A 7,431-nucleotide genomic window follows, 5' to 3' on the forward strand; every position below is an offset into this window, starting at 1 on the left:
ACATAGATAGATAGATAGATAGATAGATAGATAGATAGATAGATAGATAGATAGATAGATGGATAGATAGATAATAGATAATACAATGCTTGTCAGCTTCTTATAAATTTAACCTTCTATTTCACTTTGTTTACAATAATGAATTTTCTCTGTAGCACTCTGTGAATTTTAATATGGGGAAGTTTTCACATTTTGAGCCTTGTAATAAAAACGAATTCTCAGTTCTGTGGTTTAAACTTTTTTAATGTTATAATCTTCTGTGTTCTTTCATCTTTTAAATTTTTTCTTACAATATTGACTAACTGATATTAGTATGATAAAGTGTTTTCCGTCTCTGCAGGAAGACACTCATTTTTCTGCTTCCACGTTGAAAGGCACTCTGCTATTTTCCTCTCAGTATTTTTCCTTGTCTATTTAACACAGTCCCTTCTTCCACTATGATTTTCCCAATTTCTTCACCTGTGAAAATGCATCCTCCTCTAGAGAATTTCTGCTTTCAGTGTTCTCAACCTCAGCATATCTTCACTTTTGTATTTGGTGAAGTGACTCACAGAACAATATTTGGCACAAAGGCCCCTAAAATATATTGATCATATTAGGTCAAGATTTGTTGGTGCTTAACATTCAAATTGTAATGTTACAAGTGCTGTATATTTTTATTGTATTATCTTCATTCTCACCTGTTTACTTTGAGGTTATCACAGCAAATTAAGCAAAATAAATGTTTTCAAGCAGCAAAAATGAAAGAAATGTAAAAATAGAAAATAATAAACATTTGTTTTAAAAAGAATTATTTTTAAATATTTTTCAAAAATTAAGAAAATTATATAAAACATTAACTATAAATAAAAACACTCCTGGTAGAACTGATTGCCCAAGAGCATCAGGAAAAGTAATCTTGCTACTTTATAATTTGGATAGGGGCATTATATCCACTGCTCACGTTTTTTCCTGGTGATTTTCTTGGAGTTCTTCAGCGCACTTCCAGCCAAAATGATACCTTGAGAACTGATCAGGGGCTGAGACTTCTTATTCAGTTCTTTATGTATAACTTCATTAGTTAAGCGACCTAATTCAGAAGAGTATTATCTTTACTGCAAGCAAGTTTTAAATGGATAATGAAAATGAGAGAATAAATATTAGTTGAGAGCTTGAAACTGGCTTCAGTAAGGAAGGGAACTTAATCTTATTAAATTTAAATTTCCTGATAAATTAATATTTTTATGGAATAGATCTCTTCTATAAAACAAATGCACCTAAGGTACAGTGGGGGGACTGTAGCAGATACTGTAATCAGCCAACTATATCTCCATTTGAAGGCCCAGATACTCATTTTCAACCTGCCAGATCTGTGGACGTGGACAGCTGGCAGTTGAAACTGTTTTGAGAATTACTTTCTGTCAAATGGAGCTGCCTCCCTTAGCTGTGCATTCCATCCACAGGTTCAGTGTTTTCAATGCCTGATCACAATTCTGGGCAATTTTTTGAGCTCAGATCATCTCAACTTTTCCTGTTCAGCTATCAGCTGAGGCTCTTATTGTTACTGAATCGTAGTTTTATCAATCTTCTGCTACACTGTACTTCCTTTACTTCCTGACAAGTTTTAGTCCTGAGAACATTTTCCAGTAAACTCCTTGATTGCAAATCATCTTTTCAGAGATTTTTCCAGGAAATTGGATCTTACCCCACCATAGCACTTTATGAAAGAATGTGTGCCTTTTACTTATTTTTTTGTTGTTGTTTATGTTATTTAGAATTGAACCAAGGGTCCTAGAAATCAGATATATCCCTAGTCCTTTTTCACTTTTTATTTTGAAACGAGATCTCTCTGAGTCACTACATAAGATGTCCAAACCGGGCTCAAACTTGTAATCCTCTGGTTCACCCACCCCTAGAAAACTGAGTCACCTTTGAGTATCTTCCTAGTCGATGGAATGCCAATACCTCCTCCAGGAGTAACTTCTCCTACAAGAAAAACTGGGGAGAAGAAAATGAAAGTACAATTGTAAAGGTCTTAATTGGATAATACGATATTTTTTTTTAGGAAAATGAAAGGCAACTCCTTTGCCTTCAACTCAGTTGAAAAGACCTATTAAAATACACCCTTAAAATAATCTTAATATATAATTAAAATAATGCCCTTTGTTCAGTATTTCAAACTTAGTGTCATGTAAGTTGCTCTGGAATACTTTATGCTAGTGTTCTGCATAGGAAAAGAGAGAATCAGAACATTAATATGAAGCGATTCCTACCCAATCACTGAATATGGTTTTTAGGAATGATTTCCAGTATGAATCAAAGTATAACTTTAAGTACTAGAAAGTATTGGATAAAATAAGATCTGCTCACAGATTTTTTAAATGACCCTCAGCATAAAACATCATCCAGAAAAAGCTAATCAGTTGTTCTGTGTAATGTCAAATTCCTGAAGTTTGGAAAATGACACTGAGTAATTTGCATGACATACATCTGAGACATACAGACAAACAATACAATATTTATTTGTAATTCACAAGGCAGGGCATAGAGAAGTACTGCTGTTAAGTTTCTGTGAAATACAGGAACATGCATTGGTATGATGTCATGACCCAGAACTGTATGCTAAGGTTGACATTTCAAAAAGAAGCGAGTTAACAATGAATGGCTGATGCTTATAGGAAATAGTTCTCACTCTTTTGAACATAGCTTATACTCTTATTTGTTTGCAGGTTAGAAGAGTAGAGATCAGGTTAAAATAATTGATTTAGAGAAGATTAACCATACTATAATCTGGGGCTGTAAAGTAGTTTTAAATCACTTAACTAAAAAAGCAATTACTAATCGACATGAAGACTGAGTTCAAGAATGGTGATTACATTACTGGCAATATAATTCTATTATGATATTTGAATAAAATAGGAGATTTGGCAACAAGGTTTTTAAACATTTATTGGTCCTTGTTTTCAGTACATGCATTCTGCAATCATCTTGGGGAATTACATGTGTTCACAATACAGTGTATTTCTTTTTTTGATCCCCTTTCTTTCCCCCTCCTTTCTTCTTCCTCTAATTCTCTTTCTCCCTTTTCATTCTTGCTGATATTATTAACCTTAGTTTTTTGCTTATGGCATATAATGTCCACATTCTTTAAGGCTATTTGGATCCTGTACCTGGCATATCTTTATTCTACCTATTTCCCCATTCCCTCTTCCTTTCCCCTTGTTCTTGATCTTGTGGATCCCTTCCCTTCTGCAAAAGGTCCAACCCCTTGTCTCCTTCTATCGTTCCTTTATTTTTCTCCATGTTTAAAAAGATATTTAAATGGAATACTTGAGGCAATTTAAAAGTCTTCATTCTCTATTTGTCAATGCAAAAATATATTTCTGTACAAACAATCCTGCTTAACTTACAAACAGCTTTAATTTTACGTATTGGTCCAAGAAAATGAATCAAAGAAATATGAAAAATACAATGAAGAGAAAGATCTATATTAACACTATCAAAACTAAAACTATTCTTCGCTTGCATTTTAAATACATATTGGAGAACATAAAATTCTAACAGAAAATACTAGCTTCATGTAGATTATGCACTAATTTTATAGCTATGTGCATGCTTCTTTAGAATAAAAGATAAGCTAAAAATACCTAACTTTTTATTTATAGATTTATTCACAATGCACTAAATAAAATTGCTAAAGACCTGTATCAACTACTAATGAAAGTTTTGAATCATTTGTGCTGACTTTAAATGGAGAAGTTTTAAAAGTTTAGGAAATTGAATGGTGCAGGTGTTCAGTCAACAGTGCAGTCTCCCTTGTAATCTATGATTTGGCTCTAATTCTAATCATATATCATAATAAAAGTTGGATTTAGTTGGGAATTTTCTGCTGTCAGACCCAGATCATTATTGAAGAGGTGGATATACAGAAAATGTTTTCTTAGGACAATCCTTGGCTCCAAAATACTCTTCCCCTTCCACTCCATCAGCTCTACCAAGGCTGAATTTCTTGACTTTGAAAGCACTATGCCAGCTCCATCTGTTTACTTGCGTATTGGGAGTAAAAATTGTGTAAGATGAGTTTTTCAATGGGGGGTATCTTTTAGGTATTGATTACTATTACAACTAGTTCAAAGTGTTCAATTGTATCTCTGTCCTGAACATGCATGTGTTCCAATGTTTAAAGACTAGAAAATGAAATACATGCTTTTTTTACATTAATTTACATTAATTCATTTGACATATGTTATCAGAGTGCAGCCAAAGCCAGTGTCTCACTGAACAGTACATATTCTTCCTAATGCCAAGTAAGGAAATGAAAAAAATATGTTGAGTAGCTTGGTAACACTTTTAAAGTGTTATTGTGTGTTAGGAAGAAGCATACTTCATAATTTATCTTTATGACTTTTATATTTATAATGTTTTTCATTTGTAAAGTATACCTTTTCATTAAGATATATGCAAGTTATGAAGTAATCTGTCTAATAATTAATATTAACATCTACTTCAGGGATGAATACACTAGATAACCTTTATAACAATTTCAAACCTTACACATGTGCACACACATATATATATAAATCCTATGGACACGTCACATAATTAAAATAAAGCTATGAGATTGTATTAAATATACTATTTAGGGAAGAACAGAAGCATTACTTAGGAAATGCTAAGTGAAAAGCTGTAATCATAATTTGCTGAGGTAAGTTACTTAATATTTGTAAAGTAAGCTTCTTAATATTTTATAGAAGGATAAGAATTTTAATAAGGTATGATGTTCTGAGCTTGCAATGGTAAGGTAAAAATTTAATTTTGGGAGCTTTTCAGTTAGAATTTGAGTGATATTAAATTTCAGATGTCATCGAGTAATGTTAGATATTCATTTATTTAATTTGAACATTAGGAGAAACATATGCTTACTCAATCAACAATATCAAAGTTAAGTTATTCCCAAATATACTCTCATTAGTTTTCAGATGATTTGATAGAATCCTTCATTTTTCAAATAAGATAAAGTATCTGAGATGCATATTAATAATATATAATCAACATTTCAGCATATTTATATACAAAATCAATATTTTTGTTGCTCTTTTCTTTGCAAAAAGATAAAGTTGAAATAAAAACAATTGCATGTCTTGCACTTCTCACAAAGATAGGAGTAAACATAATCAACATCTCCAATGGGAAAAAATTTCCTATCCCAAGAAAATATTTGTTCAAGTATTGAAAAATTCAGTATCAGCAGTAAAATGAAAAAGACATGTGTTAGTTCACCCCTGAATTAAAATAAAATGCAATTGCTGTGAATCCAAGTAGCATAAGCCTTTCTGAGAGAGTGACAATTCATATTCTAAAATATGTCGAACTTATATTTGAATCTAATTTAATTTTTCCTTAACCAGCAGGATATTTTGAAACAGATGCTTTAAAAAGAATGTCAGACATATCTATTTTGTTTACCTCACATTGCTTTGCTTCCCTCTTCTTCTTTCTTCTTATTGATTTTTACAACCAAACAACATTTTATAATTCTTAACTGGTTCAGTAACTCCATGACTCATCAAATAAACTGCTGTGTACAATTGCTCGTCCCATCAATCCATATCTTACCTAGATGTTTCATATATTAGCAGTGACAAATGCAATCACCAAATCAAATGTAGGGTGCCAAAACAGTTAAAATTATACTATACAGAATGACATTTTGTGAAATGATTTTAGGCAAGTTAGTGTGATTATTTAAACATTTCCTGTTTTTCCTCCTTGCAAAATGGTAAAATGTTAGTGAAGGTCCTTTTGATTTATAAAGTTGACTTAATGGATTTCTTCATTTAAATATTGTAAAGATTTTGCACATTAAAAACTAAATTCAAAGTTATTAATTTTGTAAATTAGTCCCATTATAATTTCTTTTTCTATATATTTATAGATATTCTGATATATGCATAGGTTAGAAGACAAGATAATTTGGTAGCATCATCTACAGAACACACTTGTAAGAAAAGCAGCCAGACAAGAGTCTTGGATTTACTCATATAGACTGTATAGTCTTTATGAGGGTCAACTGCTAAATATACTGCATAGTCAATATCTAAACCTTTAGAGGAAGTATTTTTCTTCTGTATTTCCTGATCCAGTTAAGTACTGTGAAAAAATTCATTTTTATAAGACTATTATCTTGCCCAACTTCCAATGAAATCCTAAGGACTAACATACTAGAATATCGTGTAGGTTCTAACTATGTAAGAAAACAAATAAATAAGTAAGTTATGGGCCGGAGATTTAGCTCAGTGGTTCCGCTGCCTGCCTTGCAAGCATGAGGACCCAAGTTCGATCCCCAGTACCAATAAAATAAAATAAATAAAGTTTTAAAATCCCAATTAGCAAGAGTGAAATTTGAACCACTCACCTATTTATAATCCTTACACCTATTTATAATCCTTTGTTAGAGTTAACCTGAAAGAACTGGAGTTCAGAAATATACTTTCCAACTTGCATAACTGACAGAGACAGTTGATTCAACTTCACAAGTTTGATCTAAGTGCTTCTTTCAAAGATCACAGAACTTAAATAACCTTAAAGGAAAGAAACCTTTAAATAGCACTTAAATAAAAGTTGTGGACAATATAAAGCAAACCCAGAAGTTTAGAGTGTTTGTTAGTTTTATGTGAACAAAAAGCTCACAGTCAGTTTTACCGCCATTAATTTATTTCCACTCTATCATGGGAAGTAGTAAAAAGAAGGCATTTCCTACCCCGAGGAGATGAGAAGATTCCCTACATAAATGTAGACACTGGAAGGGCCAGGGATGTGTTTCAGTAGTGCTGTGCCTGCCTGGTAAGTGCACAGCCCTGAGTTCGATTTCTGATACTAGGAAAAAAAATGTACGCCCTGCAAAACTTATATGTAAATGCTTACTTCTATTATGGTGCTGTATATACACAAGTATATATTACTCATACACATTTTAAGTAAGCTGCTTTATGTGTTCTATAATGATATTTCCATCAACCTTTTATTACCACTCACTGATCTGAAAATACAGAAAAAAATAATACATGGCAATTTGCACCATAATATTCTGTCATTCTTAATACATACATGTGAAAGCAGTAATGCTCACAATCATGTTTTTTCATTCAGGTCACTAAATGAAGAAAAAAATTAAATGAATATAGAGACCACTGCTAACATCATGGTTTAAAGTAAATCAATTTGAGTATTTTTTAAGTGAGTGTGAGATAGATATCATCTTCCTTAAGTAGAACATCAAATAATAGATATAGAAATCCTTTGTCCCTCCAAGATGGAAGGTAGAATTTACTATCTACTTTCTCTCTTTGAGACTTAAATTGACTTTGTGGTTTATTTCTAAAGAACAGGGTAGAAAAAATACAAATAGCAAATTATTAAACAGAAAAATGATAAAAACAAAAACCCTACCTC

The 7,431-nt window shown here is 31.9% G+C and overlaps 1 long non-coding RNA gene across 1 annotated transcript; it reads right to left on the minus strand.

The window, feature by feature from the left end:
* Positions 1-235: 235 nt before the first annotated feature.
* LOC104860671 lies at positions 236-1,978 on the minus strand. The gene is made up of 3 exons (XR_779763.1): positions 1,909-1,978; positions 944-1,069; positions 236-576 (listed from the first exon to the last, which is right to left on the minus strand). It is a non-coding gene; the product is annotated as an uncharacterized LOC104860671 (long non-coding RNA).
* Between the last annotated feature and the right edge of the window lie 5,453 nt (positions 1,979-7,431).

This window comes from Fukomys damarensis, unplaced genomic scaffold (assembly GCF_012274545.1).
Source record: "Fukomys damarensis isolate Sample0158 unplaced genomic scaffold, DMR_v1.0_HiC HiC_scaffold_4, whole genome shotgun sequence".
In the NCBI taxonomy this organism is placed as follows: domain Eukaryota; kingdom Metazoa; phylum Chordata; class Mammalia; order Rodentia; family Bathyergidae; genus Fukomys; species Fukomys damarensis.